The sequence below is a fragment of the Callorhinus ursinus genome, unplaced genomic scaffold (genome assembly GCF_003265705.2).
Source record: "Callorhinus ursinus isolate GAN/ISIS: 27379988/994484 unplaced genomic scaffold, GSC_fseal_2.0 scaffold1, whole genome shotgun sequence".
Classification (NCBI taxonomy): Eukaryota; Metazoa; Chordata; class Mammalia; order Carnivora; family Otariidae; genus Callorhinus; species Callorhinus ursinus.
This window is the reverse complement of record NW_027397063.1, coordinates 124,307,067-124,327,865: the sequence shown is the minus strand read 5'-3', so window position 1 is coordinate 124,327,865 and position 20,799 is coordinate 124,307,067. Positions and strand designations below refer to the sequence as shown.

Sequence of the window (20,799 nt, the reverse complement as noted above, 5' to 3'; positions counted from 1 at the left end):
GAGCCACCCAGGTGCCCTGGGAATTCAGAAGCCCTTTAATGAAGACTTGAGAAGATAGCTATGGTGACCCCACAAATAGTCATCAGACTGTAACCTTAGGAGATAACAGGATTCATCTAGAGGTTGAACTAATTCTTTTTTATTTGTTTATCTATGTTGGGCAAAGGGCGAGAGTGGGCGGAGGGGCAGCAGGAGAGAGACAATCTTAAGCGGTCTCCACACTCAGTGCTGAGCTTGATGTGGGTCTCGATCTCATGACCCTGAGATTATGACCTGAGCCAAAATTAAGACTTGGACACTTAACCCACTGAGCCACCCAGGCACCCTGAACTAATTCTTTTTTTACCTAAAGCTTGAATAGTTCAAGATCAGATCCAAGTGTTTGGGGCCTAAAGAATGTTTAGTTGAGGACATTAATTTAAGAAAAGAAAAACATAATATAAAATATTAAATTAGGCTCAGAATTGAATATTAATACAGAATAAGAAACCAGAAAATCTTTCTAATTTTGAAAAGCTGACAAATATCACAAATTACACATAATTTATTAAAATGATATTTATATTTACTAATTCACCACTAAATAAATTTCTTAACAGTTTTTTACACAAAATCTTTGTTCATTTCTCTCATGACAATTTTATAATATTGCCTATAAGAAAATAAAAAGATAATTCAGTCTTTCCTTTATTGACATGCATATAGCATTAGTAATTATATAGGCAGCATTATGTATTATAGTCTTGACCAAAGCAAACTTCCCATTTGACCTCATATCGATAAGAACTGAATCCTCCTCTGGCAATTTTACATTTCTGATAATTGGAAGAATTTCCACAGAAACCTGAGTTTCTCCTCACTATGTAGATACTCCCAGTGCTGGACACCTTAGCACCCATTCACATCAGGATAAAACCTCTGACCTGAAGGTTCTTGATTCAATGGCTGGTGAGTTGGCACAGTTAACTGAATGGTTTATTCCTGAAAGGCGATCCTATACTGGGATGGCTTGCGATGCTAAATATGGAAGTGTTTGTGACACACATAAATACATCCCTCTTGAACTGCAGCCCCAATAGAACTTTCCCTTAGCCAGGTCCCCCAAATTTCTGTACTTACTCCAATGCTATCAAGCCCAAGTAGAATATAATGGGCCAGCACAGATTAGAGGGGAGAGAAGACAATTGTCTTAACCAATTGCAATTAAAACATCTGGTTTTGAAAACTTTGGAAACGCCAACAGCTATAAGAACACATCACCAGAGTCTGTCCCACAGCCTTAGAAGGGGGACCCTGCAAGTAAGGGCCTTAAGCTTAAACTTTGTTTTCCAGTGAAATGACCTTTAAAATGAGCCTCAACTTCTTGTCCACCTTCCTGTTTTCTCTGTGCTGTTTGTTTTTTTCCCTCATAGAGTCTCTCAGTTGCTTAATTTAGAGTATGATGACAGGCACTTGGTTTTATGTGTGATCCATATAGCACCTTGAGAACTATAGTTATGTATTCTTACCACATGGAAGGGAAGGGACCAATGATAATTTTTGCAAAATGAGCAATTATCAAGATACAGGAAAACATACTTTGCTTAAGATATATTAATATATTGTCTCAGATGAGAAACCAACGTGTACATACAGTTCTAAATGAAATGTATGTAAAGAATTTGAAAATTTTGCTTCTCAAACACAAGTCCAGACCCCAGATTTTATTATTCCTATGAAATTAAAACTCTGATTAACTAGAATAATCAGAGAATAGCATCATTTAATTAAGTTTTTTCCTAACTTAAGATCATTAACCAACACTTTCTTTGTTTTCATTCTGTATTGTTCAAAATCTTCGTAAATTTTAAGTGGACATCTTTTCTCACTTAGCAAGAATATCCTGACTGTAATTTAATTTCAATAATTAGGTTGCTGAATAGTCTCAGGAATGTGACTCTGGAAGTCAGTTTCATCATACCAGAGGTTTGGAAGATGTAAGCGTTCTTAATGAAGGTACATTTCCTGGGCAATGCCTGTGTCACAAATTTTGTGGTGAAAGTACCACAAAACCTATAGAGTCACTCAAACTACAAATGTCAGTTTGAGCAAATAAGTTTGCAGTTAAGTCCAGAAGCAGCAATTACTTCAGGTCAGGCTTGATCCAGGAGTTGGATCATTGCCAGTATGAACCTGAATCCCCTCTCTCTCTGACCTATGTCTTCTGCCCCAGTGGCTTCACACTCAGACAACATAGTGGTTACCCCAGTAGAACCATGCTCTCTCCTACGGATAAGAAAATGCTACCATCGTTTCAGATTTTCATATCCTTCTAGAACACAGTTAAAGATGGGAGCTTCTCATTCCCAGAAGACTAGCAAAACTCTCATTCTATTTCACTGGTCTGACTGAGTTGCCTACTCATCTTTGAACCAGACAATAAGGCAGGAGGAATGGTGAAGAGGAATAAAATATAGTGGTTGGTTTAAGTCAGTCTGGGCTCACTCTTAAAGCAGGTGGTGAGTTCAATTCCACATAATCTAAATGGCTATGGTATGATGTGGTACAGTATGGGGGACAGGTAGTGAGGGATAAATTTTCCAAAAGAAAATAATGGGAAAGGAGAATGAATATCAGGGATGCAACCAACAAACATACACCACAATATCCATGAAATGATTAGGCTTTAAAGTTAGGCAGTCTAGAGCTCTGATTCCATCAGATTTCATCATTTATTATTTTTAGAACCTCAGGCAACTTGACTCTTTCAAGTCAGTTTCCTCTTCTGTAAAATGGTGATAGTAATTATAGTTATTTTATAGTTATTATAAAGGCTGCATAAGATAATATACATACAGTGAATGACATAGTGTCTGATACATACTAAGGGCTCAGGGTAATAATTGTTACTCTTGTACAAATTCTTCAGTCCTCTGAATGGCTGCTATTAAAATGGAAGGTAGGGGATTCTCTTTTATAGAGAACAAATCACCACTCTGGCTGCAGCAAAAGCAGCCATGGATTTCAGGGAACAACAAGGCCTTATTGGCCTCACCCAGTGTGTAGAAAATCCCCTTTCAAACCTCCACTGAGAGGTATATTAGGATGGAGATATTCCTGGGGTCGCAAATCCAAAACTGGGATTCGCTTTTCCAGAGAAATAATGATCTGAATGGTGACCAAGTTTCTGCACTAGCTCAGAAGTATCAAGTAAGTCCACAGCGTAGCTGAAAAATAGTACCTTCACAGGTACATTTGGTGGGATTACAATGGTAACCCCAAATCATAAGTCCATCCACCATTCACGTCAGACTTTCTATGGGAAAGATATTCATAAGATATGAATATGATATATTGATATAGGATATATTGATACAGGATTTATCTTTTGAATATGTTCTTATGATATATTCAAAGATAAATTCATTACTAAACGAATTTTCAGTACGTACTCTATTATAAAATAGTGAGATAGTTCAGTCTGGCTGCAGGACATACCACACAGATGCATCATTGAGTATATAATTTTTGAAATATTTAAGAAATCTAAATGGACATCTTACACAGAAAATCCCCGCCCCCGGGATCCAGCAGTGGATGGACAGAGAACAACAAAACAACAGATTAGTGAAAGATACATAACACTCCACAAGATAAGCTGTCCAAGTCATTGGCTCTATGCCATACTGTAGTGTTACAAATGTTATTTCTCTGTATTTCTCCATAAAATGCTCTTTTACATATATGGAACAGCATTTGAGATTTTTTCTTTAGGAGACAAGGAACCACAAAAGTGAAAAAAAAAAAAAAGTGTTTTCATTGGGAAGCAAACTACCAGACCAGATCAATACGTATCTTTCCCCTGGCACAAACAATATGATAGTTTCTGGAGGACCATCAGGTTCCCAAGCATCCTGGGCTCTGGTGAAGTTTACTGCTTTTGTTTGTTTGTTTGTTTGTTTGTTTAAATTCACAGTTCCCTGTCTGTGGAAGGTTGCAGGTGTGAAGCAGCTGCGTTCAAGGTAACATCTCATACATTTGCATGGCGTGGCAGGCTGGGCTCACATCTTTCTACCTTTCTTTGCTTTTCTTCTCTTTTTCTTTTCTTTCCAGTTTGAGTTTATAGGATTTCACTCTAGTGCTCAATAGCAATGAACTACAAAAGCAAGGAGATTTCTTTTCTATTCTACTCTGTAGTAATGTGAGCACAGCTGGTCAGTCTGTTCTGGGTTAAAACCCTTCATGAACTTGAAGGTCATTATTAGATTCCCTCCCTTCTTCTGGACATAGAATTCTCTCCACTCATTTGTTATATTTCTTGATTACAAACTATTTTTATCTTCTTTTTTCTATTTACCCTGTCCCAGATTTTCCCATCCCTTTCGGAAACGAACCCCACACTTTTGTCAAGGAATATATAACCAAAGGGAATATTGGGATATGATAGGAGGAGAGAAAAGAGGGGAGTAATAAGGAATATAATAGGTGACCAGAAAGGAATATAAGAGGAAAGAAAAGTAACTGTGGACATGGTCTTTAGATAGAACAGGATTTGAGTCTTGGCTCTGTCACTTACCCTTATGGAACATTCTTACAAGTTACTTAACACCTCAGTCCCTTGGTATGTAAAATAGAGATAATTCATAGGGGTATTGTAAGAACTAAATGATACACTACATGAAAAGAAAGCTTCCTGGCACTTGCAAAGGCTCCGTAAACGTTTATGATGTGGCAGCACTGCAGTGCCCCACCCAGGCCCTCTGGAATTCCTTTGACCATTTCTGTGCATTCCTTCCTGACCTGGTGCCTTTTACTTCCAATGGCCTCCTGCACAGCACTCTCCTTTAGAGTATTAGCCTAGGGCTGTTGGAGCAGAAGTCCCTGGGAGTGTACATGGCCCTGGGGTTGGTCTCAGCAGTGACTGATGATGCAAGACTATAAAAGCCCAGCCTCCTCCCTGTTGCCTTGTGGTAGACAACTCAACTTCCAGTGCAGGGCTCCCTTTGCAGGATCAGGCTGAAGCCGCCCCCTTAAGGGGCTTGGCCTGAAACAGACATGTTGCTTGACTTCTTCCCTTTTCCTGTCCTGAGGACCCCACTCCCTCACTGGTTTGTCCTGGGAGCACTTCCTTAAATAAATCACCTGTACACAAATCCTCATCTCAGGATCTGCTTCTGGGATCCTGACCTAAGACAATTACCAATTTAATTATCATTCTCACTTCTTTATAGTGCAAATTGTTCGAATACCTCAGTTCAAGGAAGATAGTAGTGATTTTCAGCTCAGGTGGACAAATGTTCCCAAATAGGAAAAAATTTCCAAACAGGGCAACTTCTTTAACTCATCACACTATAGACAAACTGTGGTGCATAGTGAATCATTTAGTGGATTACCAGAAGTAAAGGGGGTTTTAAGCAGGTGGCATGGGCATTTCCAAAATAATTCGCAATTATTCATTCTTTAGAAATTTGTCTATTTGCCATCCTTCATTTTGTTTCTGTACTCCTGAGCCTACAAGGAAGAAAACTTCCCAGTCTGTGGACTTAATTATGCTCTGCCTTAAGAAAATGTGGTCTCAACGTGTCTAATGTCCTCCCCTCCCTTGCAAGAGAGCTAGGGCCAGACACAGGGTCTTGAGAAGTTGGAACCAGGCCTCTTACGAGAGTCACCCCGGAAAAAGAGACATAGACCCAACTCCCTAAGAGAGAGGCACAAACAGACTGGAGCTGGAGTGGGAAGAGAAGAGCTAGTGGTCTCCCAGAGACAGATTCAGGGCAAGAACAGCGAAGAGCACTCAAGCCCCCAGCCAGTCCCTGGAGTCATTGCACGTGAGGCGTGGGACTAGGTTAGGCTGGCTTAAAAGCCCAGATGCAGAGGCTTTGGCTCTAAAGACCACCAGGCATGGGGGTTTAATGTATCTCAGCACTCCTGAGGGGGTTATTTGAAAGACTTAAAGTAAGTAACTTGTTTTTCTCATGGGTCACCTCTCATCTTCGCTTCTGTTATCCCCATTGCTCCCAACTCTTGAATTTGTCAGCAGTTAGTCAATAAATCCTCTGGCCCTAATTTAAGGGGCACCCAGATAACCAGTAGGAATCAGTTATGTTTAATGTTCCCCTCTGCCCTGCGAGGCAGTACCAGGTCTATCCTACACTACATGAGCTTTGCGGCAGCTTTCTTTTAAAAAACTATATTTTGGTTAGTTGAGACTGCCAAAAGCTGCAGTTCCAAATCTGTAAAACAGTATCCTCATTATTTTCCGTATGCATTTGTTTTTCCTGCGTTTCATGGGGCAAAGGTCTTTTCCAATTTTAAAATTAATCTGATCCCTCCCTTCCATTTCTTTCCCTTTTCCCAATTCTTATTCCAATCACACTGAGTTTGAGGCTCTCTAAAAGCTGAAGGGATGTGCTCTTGTTTTGGCCAAGCTCATCCCATCCCCCACCCCCAATTCTGCAGCCTAAGTACACTTTCTACCAAATCCCCACGGCCCCACAACTGCAACCCCACCCATTTTTTATTGAATTTTTACATTTAAATTGATAACTATAGAGAGGATTTTTAACCACTTACATTAGACTAGTTTTGTTTTTTTCCAAAAGAGAAGGAATCACTTATTTATTTTTCCCTAGCTCTAGCTCTTGTTCTTGCCAAGGCCACAGCATGGCAAATACACTGAGAAAACAGCACACACATGCGCATGGGCACACACACAGAGTTTCTACAAGGACTCCTTCTCCCGTTGTCATGGTTTCTATTGAAGCCTATTACTTATGGTAATCCTACCTGGATGATGTTCTATTTGCTTGTTTGTTTGCTTATTTGTTTGTTTTAAATATCACATCATTTTCATACTTTTACTTATAGGATGTTGCAGGCAAAGAATTTAGAACTTTCTTCTTCAATATCTTGTTCTCTTACTCCAGCCTGCTTTTGAACAAGTTGTTTATATCTGAACCTATTTTCTTACTTAATCCGTAGAGGTTGATGAGATGTATTGGATTATTTAGACCTTGAGCCTGACAGAATTAAGTTCTTCTCAAAGTCACTGATGAACACTATATTGTTGAATGCAATGGCTAATCTTATCGATGATTCCCATTTTATTAGAACTTTCAAGAACAGTTGACACAATTGATCACTATTTCTGCCTTGAAACATATTCTTCACTTGGCTTCCCAGAATATCGTACTTGTTTTAACCATTCCTTCTCAGTTTCATTGGTTGATTTCTCCTTATCTCTCTGAAGCACAAGGTTCAATCCACAAACCCCTTTTCAGCGAAGTGACTTAAATGATCTCATCCAGTCTCATGAGATCTTTACATATCACGTATATGCTGATGATCCTCAAATTTCTATCTCTAACTTTGGCCTCTCTCTTTCAACTTCAGACTCACATGTCCACATGCTTGTTTGATAACTCCACTTGGATATCTAATAGAGAGATCTCTCTTAGTATGCCCCAAATCAGGTCTTTACACACACACACACACACACACACACACACACACACTCACCCTCCTTCTCCAGTTCTCCCCATCTTAACTGAATCTCCTTCTACCAGTTATTCAGATCAATATCCTGGTGGCATGCCCCGCTCTACTCTTATTCTGAAAGCCATTATCAAATCCTATTGTCTCCACTTTCAAAGTGTATCCTGCTTACCACCCCCACTACCACCACTCTGATCCAGTTCTGTCTGGATAATTTCAGTAGCCTCCTAACTGATCTCCCTCCATATGCCCTTGCCCCTCTTCCACCTATTCTTTGTCAACATTAACATCCAGAGCGATCCTATTAAAAGGATCATCTCGGTCATCTGCACAAAGCCCTTTAATGGCTTCCCATGGGACTCAAAGCAAAAGCCAATGTCCTTTCTATGATTTACAAAGTCCTACATGGTCTGATTTTCATTACCTCTGTGATGTCATCTCCTATAACTCCCCCCACCTCATTTATTCCACTCTAGTAATCCCAGCCTCTTTGCTTTGCTTTTCCCCACAAAAATGCCAGGCATGCCCCAGCCCCATGGCTTTTGCACTTGCTTTTTTGTCTGCCTAGATTACTCAATCTTCAGATACCTACACGGTTAGTTCTTTCGCTTTCTTCAGGTCTTTACTTAAAATCACCTTTTCAGTGAGGCTGCTACCCTCACTGACTCTATCTAAAACTTCCCTTCTTTCCCTCTTTTATTTATTATTAGCCCTTATCACTATCAATTATGTCATTTAGTTTACTTACATATTTTGTTTACTCCCTTTCTCATTCACTAAAATACAAGATCCATGAAGGCAGAAGTTTTTTTCTGTTTTATTCAGAAAACTACTGAATCCCCAACTTCTGGTGCCAGAAGCACAGTGGTTGCTCAACGGATATTGGTGGAATGAAGAAACAGTGCCAAAAATTCAGGAGACAGTTTTGTCTAACCCATCTCACTCCGATAAAAAAGAAGATAGGGGCAGTAAGAGTTGCTCTGGGAATGGGTATGAGAGTGACCACAGGAGGACCATGCCTCATCATCAAAGCAATGTAAGGTGTTGGACTATAAACTTGTGACCTTCCAACTTTAACATTACTCCCATATGTATTAGTCACTGGATGCCCTTAATCGGAAAGAAATGGATTTCACCCGAATTGTTAGGCATGGTAGGCTCCTAAGAACTTGTTTTGTGTAAGATACCTGCTCAAGTTTTACCAAACCCCCAGCTTTCTTCCATGCAGTGGACTTAGCAAATTCACTCTTCAGTAGCGTTGATTTTATTAGGACCTATATCATTGTCCCCTTCTTCGAGGTATATGCAAACATGAAGTCTCTTGGCCTTGATATATCAAAGAGAAGTATGTGAAGTTTGGTCTAAAAATGAGGTTTTCATAAATCGATGACAACATGGGTCCCACAGCTTGGTGATTCAAATCCTTTTGCCTGCTCCCCCTGCCCTTTGTTTTCCTGATTTTTACCATTCTCCTTTCTGCAAACTCTTTTATTCCCCCTCTCTTTGTTGTTATTATTATTTTTTAATTTGAAGGTACCTAGCAGGGATTCTACACAGTTCACCTGAAAGCAACAGAAAATTAGTCAAGGAGTGAAGAAGTACCTGTGATTTTATTACTCGATAGAGACCAATTTAGACAACTTTTCAGAATTGTGGCCCGTCTTCCCATCTGGTTTGTTTGTCTTTCTGTGTCTCTGATTCCGTCATACCTAAGACCTGAGGGACCTTCCCTTCCCATATCTGTGTCACCTGCAGGCATGAAGATACCAAAGGCACTTGCATGCGTTATCTGCTCACTTGGGGATTGGGGATATTACTATTAGGGTGTGGAAGATTTGTTTCATACAGGGAGTTATGTAGCGTCTTCAGGGGATCTGAGACCTAGAAAACAGCGGTCCTATTCAAGGAAGCCATGCTACCAGGGAGCCCAGTTATCAATCAATGTACCACAAAAATTAAAACGTCTCTTAGAACAGCAGTCGAAGCACTGTGGGCAATGAATTCTTAGGGGGTGGCAAAACAGATGAAATCCAGTCATCACATTTTACAACAGATCTGCTGCTTGATAAAGTACAACTGGAGAGCAGACTGTTAGCAATAAGGCCATTTCTAAGAATAAAATGAGAGTTTGTAAAAGATTCGTTTGAATTATTAACTCCAAAAACGTGGCTGGAGAAGAAAATGGTTGCTGCTATCACTGGCTTTTCTCCTCACATGTATGATTAGAACAAAGGGAGGTACAGAAGAGCAGGGAAAGAAGTGCAAGCAAATTTCCCTCCGACATAAGGAGGCACATTTTCACGCAGTGCTGCATGGATACGTGGAGAGGCCACCTACCAGGTAAAGAAAACACTGCGGCCATTGTGAAAGCAAGCAGATGCTGGAGCAGGGGAAAACGACGCTCATTTTTACTAAACACCGTTGCCTTTTTTTTTTTTTTTTTTTTTTTTGCTTGCAAAGCATTCTTTTAATACCAAGTGGACACATCTAGCCTTTACTCTACTCTGCACCCTGTGGGTTTCCACTCCCTGTTCCCAGACGCCCTAATCTGGATTCAATTTAAAATGTGAGGCATGTTGGAGGTCACAGGAAAACAGCCAAGGTGACCATTAATATCTCCTCTCTTGCTCTGAGGTGACCAACCGAGGACGAATCGATCTGGAAAGACAATATTAGTGTTTTCCAATTCAATACTTCTCACCACATTGATGATGAGATTTGAAATCTTTCATCCGAAGAGACGCAGAGAAACATGTTAACAGGCCACAGTGGTCAATGCTCTCCTTGGATTTCATGGGCATGTTTTCTCCACATTGTATGGAGACAAACACTTGCATTCTGACTCCAGAAAACAAAACGTTTCCTTATGGAATCCAGCCCCGTCAAGAAAAAGAGAATCATACTATCACTGGGACTTAACAGATCCAGGGATATCATTTGGCCTTTTCCTCTTTAGAAAGCTGCTCTCAGGACCCTTCCAGGTCTCTTTTTTCAAATCCTTCCAGTAGAAAATCCCTAAGTCTTCTTTCAAGATTGTATGACATGACTTTTCAGAACAGGTAGGTCTATTGACCATAAAGACTATTAATAATTCCTGTTCACCTTATTGTTAAAGACACATCCCTTTCTCATATAAAGCAATTGAATGTAAGACAAGTTAAATAATATTTGGGACCATTAAGGATTTAATTATCCTTCTATTTAAAGGAGACAGGAGAATAAAGTTTACATCTCCAATATTGCAGATCTGATCAAGGCACTTGAAGAAAGACAAGATTTAAAAAAAAAAAATGCTACCAATATGCTTAGTCTAAAACTTTGGAGGGTGAAAGTCATATGATCAAAGGTTATAGAATCACTACAGGTAAAATGACTGTTCACTGAATTCTGAATAACATGGCTAGAGTACTTGGAGAAGTAGCATTGGGTTAAACGCTTGCAATTGTTTGTTGTTGGGTTGGGTTTTGTTTTGTTTTGTTTTTTTAAGGAAATTTTTCATATCACAGGATGGATATAGATTTAGAAAGTCAGCTTTTTTTATGATCTTGTATATAAGAGGCAAGGAAGAGTTGGGTTAATTTTATTTGTATATATTTACTTTGCTTTAAGCATTCTTCTAGGCACTTTTAAAAGACTACCTAGGAGGTGCCTGAGTGGCACAGTAGTTTGGCGTGAAGTCTGCTTGGGATTCTTTCTTTCTTTTCCTCCGCATTTCCCGCTCATGCTCTCTATCTCTCTCTCTCTCTCTCTCTAAAATAAATAAATAAATCTTTTAAAAAATTATCTCATTAATCCCCACTTTGGTTCAGTAAGGTAGGTATTCTTATTATCCTCGTTTTTTTAATGGAAACTGAGGCTCAGGGAAGGTATGACATCACAGAGCTGATAGGCAGTGGAGTCTGGCCCCCAGATCTGTGCTCAAAACTACTGCATCACCTCCCATTCAATCACGCATGCAATAAATGTCCAGTGAGCACCTACTGTGTGCAGGGGATGATGCAAAGGTAAATTAAATGTTGTCTTTTCTTCAAAGTGTCTATAGATTAAGAAGAGAGAAGAGACATGAGACATGAGATGGACACAAATGCCTATATCTTAAGGAAGCATGTGACAAGTTACCTGACAGAGACACTGGGAATCTATGAAGCAACTCTGTAACCACTCCATGTGGTCCAAGGAGAATGGGACATAGAAGAAGCAGAAGAGAAGGACTTAGGAGGAGGGGCCAACAATCATGTTGGGGATAATTATAAAGGGAGCCTATAGTAAATACCTCTCAAATGTTGAGAAAAGAGAGTTCCCCATGGGAGATAAATCAATTCTTACAAAATGCTGGAGCTGTGCAAATTCAATGTTCTGTAGACTCAGTGAGGCCAGGTCTCTCGGACTAAAACTCGGCTATAGCCTTTTTCCCACTTGAGCAACAAAGAAACCAAGCAAGTATTTACACATTTAAAAATACAACTGACCTACTATATACCCATGAGAATGACTAAAATTTTTAAACTAAAAGTAAAAAGACTGACAATACAGATAATGCCAAATGTTGCCAAGAATATGGAGCAAATGGGACTCATAAATTATAGGTGGGAATGTACAAGGGTACAACCTCTTTAGAAAAAGGTTGAGCAGTTTCTTATAAAACTAAATATACACCTACTTTATAATTCAGCAACTCTACCCGTAGGTGTTTACCCAAAAGAAATAAAAACAGGTGTCCACAAAAGTCTTGTACAAGAAACACAACATAGATGAATCTCAAAAACATGGTGAGGGAAAGTAACCAGACACAAAAGACTACATGGGGCAGGGTTCCATTCATATGAAGTTCTAGACTTGGAAAAAGAATTATTTGGTAGAATCAAGTCAGAACAATGGTCAGGTCTGGGAGGGTCAGTGCCTGGATTACTGGGAAGGAGCATGGGAGGACTTCCTGGGAGTTTGCGTGACATAGGTATATGTATTTGCCAAAACTTGGCAAATGATCATTTAAGATTTATATATTCCATTGCATATAAACTTTACCCTGAAAGACAAGAAATGTAAAAGATATTGAATTCTAGCTAAAGATATGCATGATGTAGTATTTAAAAGTGAAATGGCTTTATGTCTGCTCCCTACTATGATATGTATCAAAAAATAAGATGGACTGATGGATGGACAAATAGATATGTGATAAAGCAAATATATTAAAATGTTAATTACGAATCCAGCTGCTGGATTTTTGAGTAGTCACTATAATAGTCTTTCAACTTTTCTGTATGCTTGAAATTTTTCATAGTAAAATTGCTTTTGGAAAAATACAACTCAAGAATATAGTAATACATATTTTTGAAGGTTTGAAGATTTGAATTACCTAGAAATCAAAATGACTTTGCAGTGAAGAAAGCTTAGGCCCCTATTTTTGTAACTACCCTCCTTTCTTGAAGTGTAGAAGGAAATAACCAGAGAGGTAATGCTACTACAATGCATGACTGAAGGACCCTCAACTTTATGACACAAAACATGTGTCTTATGTGTTTTAGAAATATTTTGACTGCTTACTTCAAATGGACCTTTAACTTTAAAAAAAATTAGAGTGGATAAACCAAAGTTATTGGAATACAAGGGCAATCTCTGGAGTCCTAAGAATTTGTTAAAGACATTTTTTGCTTGTTGTGCAGAAAATTTAGAAAAGCTCCTAAGTACATAGTGAAGAAGAAGGAAACCACCCATAATCTGATCACAAGAAAAAAAAATCACTGTTAATAGTTTGAGAAACTTATTTCCAGTGATTTCTCTTTCCACATTTTTAACAGACTAAAATGGTAAATAGATCAGTGTATAGTGTGAATAAAAAACTTTTCATAAATAAATTTAAGAAGTACATAAGGTTATTTTAAATGGGTATGTCATATCTTACTACGGAAATGTGGGCGTATGGGTTGTTTTAATTTAGTTTTCTGTAATAAATAATGTTGAAAAGAAACATTTGTGCAAAAATACTTATTTTTAGGACAAAAAATTTCTGGAAATGTACATTTAACAGAGCATCTTAACTGGTCTGTGGGTTAAGAATTAGTCCCCATGCGCTTTTGACAAAGTGTCCTTATTGCTACAGACAGTTCAATTATAGTAAATACGAGCTTAGCCTCATCCCATGGTTTGCCAGCATTCCAACAGCCCATGGAAAGAGACTTGAACCCTGTCTACACCCGCAGTTCAGGCGAACACAGACTTATGCACTGGGTGGGGGATGGGATGGGAGGTAGAGATGAAGAACTCAGTTTGGAAAGTGTTCCTTTCTTCTCCAGCAAGGGAGAAAGGAACTATAATCTTAAGTGAGGCAGGAGCCCAGCAGCGGAAGCTGCCTGAGACAGTGAAGAGTCGCCCCTCTACAGGATGAGGCTGTGCTTGAACCCTCCCCAGGTTCACCCATCTGCTGGATATCCCTAGAAAGAACAGCCTCTGTATTAAAAAAGGATAAAGAAACTGTATCATGTCAACAGGAGAGTAGGTAAACCACTGTGCTGTGGAGGCGCTCTTTAAAAGCAGTGGACGTAAGATGATAAGGTATTTCCATTCTACAACAGAAAAAGATGTGAGCTGCTGAGACACATTCAGAAATGGGGACTCACAGCAAAAGAACTCAAACATATTGTTATTCTGAAGGCAAGAGGACCTGGTACAAGATGAGAAAAGATTTGTATCTCTCCCTTGTTCTGTTTCAGCAAATGACTCAGATCTACTAGAATACTAGAGCCGGCAGGCACCAGCTGGAGAAAGCTCATTGGTAAATACTCAGGAATTCTGCAAACTGGTTTAGTAACTTGAAACTGGCCTTGCTGGAAATATTCACAGCATGGAAATCAGCAAATACCGCATATCAGTGCTTTCCCTGACCCCCAGAGATTTGGCTTACCAGTTCATCACAGCTCAAATCCAAAGCTCCGTTTCTGATTTCTCTCCCAAATTCCAGACCCATTATTGCCAACTACATTCAGAACATCTCCACTCAAATTCATTAGGTTCAAAAGAGAACCCATTGTATTGTCTCTCAGGTATGACCTTGCTAATGTGTTCGTACTTCTGTTAACAATTTACCATCTTCCCAAACACTGTAACTCAAAACCTCACAATCATATCTGACACTTCACTCAATAATAACAAGAAAAAAATGAAGGGACAGAAAGGAGAATTACTCAAGTGACATTAATTTAACACATTATGTCAGCCCTTGTGATTAGCCCTTTACAAACATTCTTACAATGTCTCTTGAAAGAGGAAATCATTCCAGTTCTGCAAATGGAAAACTGAAGTTCAAGGAAGTTATATTACTTACCCCAACTTACAGGGTTATTAATTTTCAGAACTATGATTTGAATCCAGGGCCCTCTGAGTACAGAAACCATTCTTAAAACCAAATGTCATATTTCTAACCAATCAGCTGCTCAATTTGGCCCTTCAGGCCTTTGTCACTATTTTTATAGAGGTATTATTTATATACAATGAAATTCAGAAATCCTAAGTGCACATTCACTGTGTTGACAAATTCACACGTTTGTGTCAACTCATACTTCTATGAAAACATAGAACACTTTCATCACCCCCGAAAGTTTCCTCCTTCCTTGTTCCAGTCATTCTACCCTGGAAAGTAACTACTGCTTTGATTTATTTTATCCCAAAAGGGTTTTATCTGTTCCAGAATTTCATTTAAGTGAAATATACAGCAGACACTCCCTTGTGGAAGGCTTCCTAAGCTGAACATTTTGAGAATAATCCATATTATTCATGTATATCAGTATTTTATGTCTTTTTATGGCTGAGTTATATTCCATTGTATAAATAAATCAATGTTTGTTTATCTACTCTTTTACTGACAGATGAATGATGGGCTATTATGCCTAAGGACGCTATGAACATTCTTGTACAAGTCCTTTTGTTGACATATGTCTTCATTTCTTTTGGGTAAAACTTAAAAGCATGAGTGTTAACCCATGGGTTTGGTGTATGTTTATCTATATGAGAAGATGTCATACTGATTTCCAAAATGATGTCATCATTTTATATTCCAACTACCAGTACAGATATTCTCTACTTACAATGGGGTTACTTCCTGATAAATCCATTGTAAGTTGAAAATATCCTAAGTCGAAAGTGCATTTAATATACCTACCCTGCCAAACATCAAAGCTTAGCCTAGCCTACCTTAAAGGTGCCTAGAACACTTATATTAGACTACAACTGGGCAAAATTCTCTAACACAAAGCCCATTTTATAGGGAAGTGTTGAATAGCTCATATAATTAATTGAATACTGGACTGAAAGTGAAAAACAAAATGGTCCTATGTGACCGGAATGGTTGTAAACATATCGGTTGTGCGCCCTCGTGACCACATGGCTGCCTGAAAGCTGCGGGCTGGCTGCCACTGCCCAGCAGCACGAGAAAGGATCCTATCATGTACAACTAACTGGAAAAAGATCAAATTTCAAAATCTGAAGTTCTGTTTCTACTGAATGCATATTGCTTTTGCCTGATCGTGAAGTCAAAAAATTAAATTGAACCATCGAAAGTTGGGGACCATCTGTATGTGATGATTCCAGTTACTACACATCCTTGCCAACACTAAGCACGTATTGTCAGTTTTTTTAATTTTAGCCACTCTGGTGAGCGTGTAGTGATAACTCATTGGCTTTGATTTGCATTTCCCTAACGACATTTCCCTTATGATAGATGATGTAAACCTAGACATTGAAGAAAACACAGGAGTAGCAGGAATATTATCTTCATGACTTTACAGAAGGCAGAAACTTCTTTGACAGGACCCAGAAAGCACTAACTTAAAAAATCTACATATCTATAGATATATTTTGTGTGTGTGTGTGTGTGTGTGTGTGTGTGTGTGTGTGTATAAAGAGAGAGAGAGAGAGACATACAATGGACTTCATCAAAATTAAAACCTTAAGAAAGTAAATAAACAAGCCAAGTCCTGGAATAAATACATACATACAAGACATTACACCCAGACTATAGTAACAACTCTTCCAACTCAAAGTTTTTTTAAAAAAATCCAATGGGAAATTATGGGCAAAAGACTTGAACAGACATTTCACAAAGGAAGATCTGCAATGGCCAAAAAGGTACATGAGATAATTCCTCACAGTACTTCATCGTTACCTTTTCTAGGAGCCGATCATTTTTTATTTTGTACTACAGTTTCTGTAAGTATAACTCCCAACCCAAACTGTAAACCACTTGAAAGCAAAATGAACATTTGAGGCACCTTTGTACCAGGGTATATATACATGGGGAGACAGGCAAGGCTCACAAATATTTTTAAACGGTTGACCCAATGAATGCACAACATACACCATAAAACATTTTTAGCTGGTCATTAATATTGTAAGCAAATGAAGCAGGATTATTAGAGCAGCACCAAGAGAGAAGAATGAAAATAGAGAACAAGAGGACTAAGCCTGAGAGAAAAAAAAAAGTATTTCCCACAGACAGCTGAAATGACATTTTAAGTGTTAGTGTAAAATATAAGAGGAAATAGAGTTAGTAGAATAAAACGACAACGATAATGTGATATAAAGCTTTCCAAAAATAAGACACCTACTTTTTTTGCTTGGGCAACCCATCTCTGTGTGAGTAATTTTGCATCTATAAAAGCCCAGGGGAAGCCATCAGACCAAAACAGGAAGCTGTGCATGTGCTCTCAGGCGGAAGTCACCAAGACATGGCATCCTGCTTGCCAGAAGACTCAGATTCCTTGTCAAAAAAAAAAAAAAAATAGACCCCAAAAATGCAGATGGCAGCAGTACTGCATCACAATAGTGTTTTCAGATTCGGGTGACTTGGAATTCCCAGCATACCATAATTTTAACTCCTATAGGGCATGTCCTTTCTGAAATAAAATTTGCTCACTGAGGCACATGTGAATAACTTGTGCAAAACTTGTTCATCCTCATGACTCATGAACCACTGTTCAATATTAACAGTAACTCTAAAAAGGAATTTTCTAGAACCAGAGGTTTACTCAGGCCATCTTCATAATTATTAAAAAACAAAAAAAAAAACAAAAAAAACAATGTACTCTCTGTTCCAGATGATGTCCTCAAGAACCAGTTCTTTTCAGGAAAAAAAAAAAAAAAACCTGAAAAATTCCAGGGATTCTGTCGCAAATTTCAAACTAATTTGTATAAATCATTCAATTCCCATGTAAAAGAAAGATTGGTTCTTTTCTCTTTCCTGATCAGAGCTTTGACACATGTGGAAGTTCTGACCAATAGAAGCAATCTTCATGACTTTTCCTTTTTGAGATTCTCAGAAGGAAAAAAAACAAGCTTACTGAATAAATTAAATTACATTTCATGACTAGAGCAGTAAACAAGAGGATTAGAGATACACTCTGGGTGGGGTTCATACAGGTCCTGGGAAAAGAAAGAAAAACAGGAATTTTTTAAAAAGAAAGAAAGAAAGAGAGAGAAGAGTTAAAAGATTTAGAAGAATCCAAAAAAAATGACATTCCAGAATTGTACAATGTGTGTGTGTGTGTGTGTGTGTGTGTGTGTGTTTATGGAGGTGGAAGGAGGAGGTGTCTAAGAGTCAGAGAAAAGCAAACCTTAAGTGAAAGTTATAGTTTTGTCAGGAAAACCTTGGCGAATAAACATATTTCTCTCTATTCAGGCAAAACATACCAAGATAATTAGCAGAACTTTTTAAAGAATATGACCTCACCTGAGATGCCATCTCAGAAATATTATTCTCCAATAATAGAACCATCTAACACACACACACACAAACACACACACATTTTAACATGTTAACACCAGACCCAAAGCCATAGTAATAGACATAAAGGAAGGACAGGATGGAAATTGCAAAATGGCAGAGTATTCTTAAACACGTTGGGTGGACATACTTAACACACTTCAATCTCTTGAAGTCTCATTTCTTTCTCAAGTTTTCTCAATGAAAAGCTAACAAGAAAAGGAAGTGTTTGTGGCCAGGGATGGGAGAAAACAAAAAAGTAAATGGTTCAAAGTTCTGGAAAGACACCAAGGCAAAAGCACATTCAGTCCAGGTGTTGCCTTCTTTGTCCTTTTCAACCTGTAAATAGATGGAGAACGCAGTGCTCGAGGGTCCTCTGCTCTCCTTGACTGCCCTCACTCTGGGCAACTTGGCTTAGATTTTCCACAAATGTGATGTGTTCCTATGAAAGATACATGTATATAATTTTTTAGATCTGTCATATTTTTAAATGCTCAAGGAGAGCCTATCATTTAAAGGATTCCCCCTCGTTTATACATGTCTAAGTTCCAATTTTGGCATTTGGGACTTCTATAAAATGTAGTGTATCAGAATAGTGTTCCATTTCAGAATCAGTGAATGGCTTTGCTACACCAGAATGTCAGGCTTCAGCATGTTATTTCTGTATTCTAATTCAAATCCTTTATGTGACTACCTATCCATTTCTAATTTGAATTTTGCTGGGTGGTTTAAAGCTTTTAAGTCCTTTCACATCTATTCTTTAAGATGCTTAGTTTAGCATCTTGCATTTTCCCGCCAGGGTTTTCTTGTGCATAATTCTTTGGCACGCCAGGTGGCAGGTTCTGAAACAGTTGTTGGGCGTTCTGTGGCCCCCAAACTCTCCCAAGGAATATGGGCAACTTGGGAGCGTCCTGAAGGATTTGGTGCCTGGGGTAACATGTGCTGTTTATTTAGTGAATTAGCACCTCCGAAAACGATCGTAAAGAAGGTGTTCCTGATGGCATGGAGCACAGAAATAGGAAGCATAGTTGATCTGTTTCAGCTCTAGCTTGTGCTCTGTCAGCACTACACAAATGTTAGACTCCAGTTCAAAATTGATAACCTCAATGTTTTTAGCCCGTGTTCACCATGTTTGAAGATATGATTTAGAAGATGTCAGCTGGAATCCATGATCTTGGAGGAGCTTTTAATGAGAACATGGTTTATTTGGTCATGGATGGTTCTACTGCCTGTCTTATTCTTTCGTGCTCCCTTGGCAGGCACCAGGGACTTCAGTTCTGATGTGGATTTTTTTTTAATTCTGTGCATTAGCAATAAATCTATAATGACTATTTTAAGGTCCAAATATATGAAACACGAATGGTGAAAAGGCCACCTGCATTATGGTAGTACCAATAATAGCCCCCAGTTCTGCATGCTAACTAGGGTGCAGCCACACGGCTGAGTTATTTACATACACCTAATCTTTATAATAAGGATGCAACTTAGGTACTCTTATTAATATTTTACAGATAAAGAAACCGAGCCTGTACATTACTGAAAATATGTCACCTTGACCCCAGAGCCTAAGTTTATGACCATTATACTCTCCTGCCTCTCTCTGCAATTCATTTAAGTGTCCTTTGATAAGCTGCAACACTCTGTAAATGTCAGGTGGTATTCTCGCGGTTGTTGGAAAGGAGCCTAATCCCTGAACTCTCAATACTGCCACAATCTAAAGGAAGAAATGCCTTAAAGTGGTTTGAAGGGTACAGCTATCCTTGTGAGTCATTTGAGTGTAGCTATCCCATGGGGATTTGGTGCAGAAATACTTCAGAACTAGTGTTTTAGATTTTCAAGAACTCAAGTTAGGGGCCAATGTCACCAGAAACTGCTGCCATCTACTTCTGAGTGTGGGGAAGAAAAAGCCTTGACGAAAAGCAAACAAAACAGCTACTTCAAGGCTGAAGAAGGCCTGCCTGGGATGTCTATATTTTTCTGCTGTGGTTGCAAAGAAAATGTTTGCATTCTGAGAGCACTTCAAAATGAGATCATGTATCTGCTCCTTGGAAGATCCCTCTATGTTAAGGTCTCCCAAGGAAGATATTGCTTCTGTGACACTACAAGGTAAAGACATCTGGTTCCATTATCCATCACTGTTATTTAGAAGTGAGAAATGGAGTGAAGGCCAAAGGTCAGGACTCCCAAAGCAGAAAACTCAAACAATATGTTCAGTACTTGGGTAACACGCCTCCGGTGTATGCAGATATGGCATCTCAGAGTTTAAGGCCTATTGTTTTCTGACATATCTCTATGACAAAATATTATTTGTCAGTCTTCTCTGAAATAGAAGTACACATCACTACTGAGACATGAGACTGCTTTTGCTAAAAGTTGATCATTTGGGCAGCAACACGCAATTGCAAGTTATCAATAATTGCTTTGTTAAGCAAACAGATTTCAGTGATTTCTCTCACGTAAAATATTGCTTTCATGACATCAACCCTTTAGCTGAAAAGAGGAATTAATCTGTTGTTGAGGCAACTAAAGTGATCTTAATTATAGTTGTGAATTTGGTCTCATCCATAGATTAG

At 38.7% G+C, this 20,799-nt stretch overlaps 1 protein-coding gene across 18 annotated transcripts in view; it reads right to left on the bottom strand.

Annotated features, from left to right (window-relative positions):
• The window catches only part of LOC141374108 (uncharacterized), a 127,404-nt gene that overhangs the window by 54,778 nt on the left and 51,827 nt on the right, over positions 1–20,799 (bottom strand). The window contains exon 1 of one of the 18 annotated variants that reach the window (XR_012380751.1): positions 17,073–17,151. The exons of the other annotated variants lie outside the window; for them this stretch is intronic. The gene's annotated coding sequence lies outside the window, so the exon portion shown is untranslated. Of the gene's footprint in view, positions 1–17,072; positions 17,152–20,799 lie in introns of those variants that run through there. 18 annotated transcript variants of the gene reach the window in all.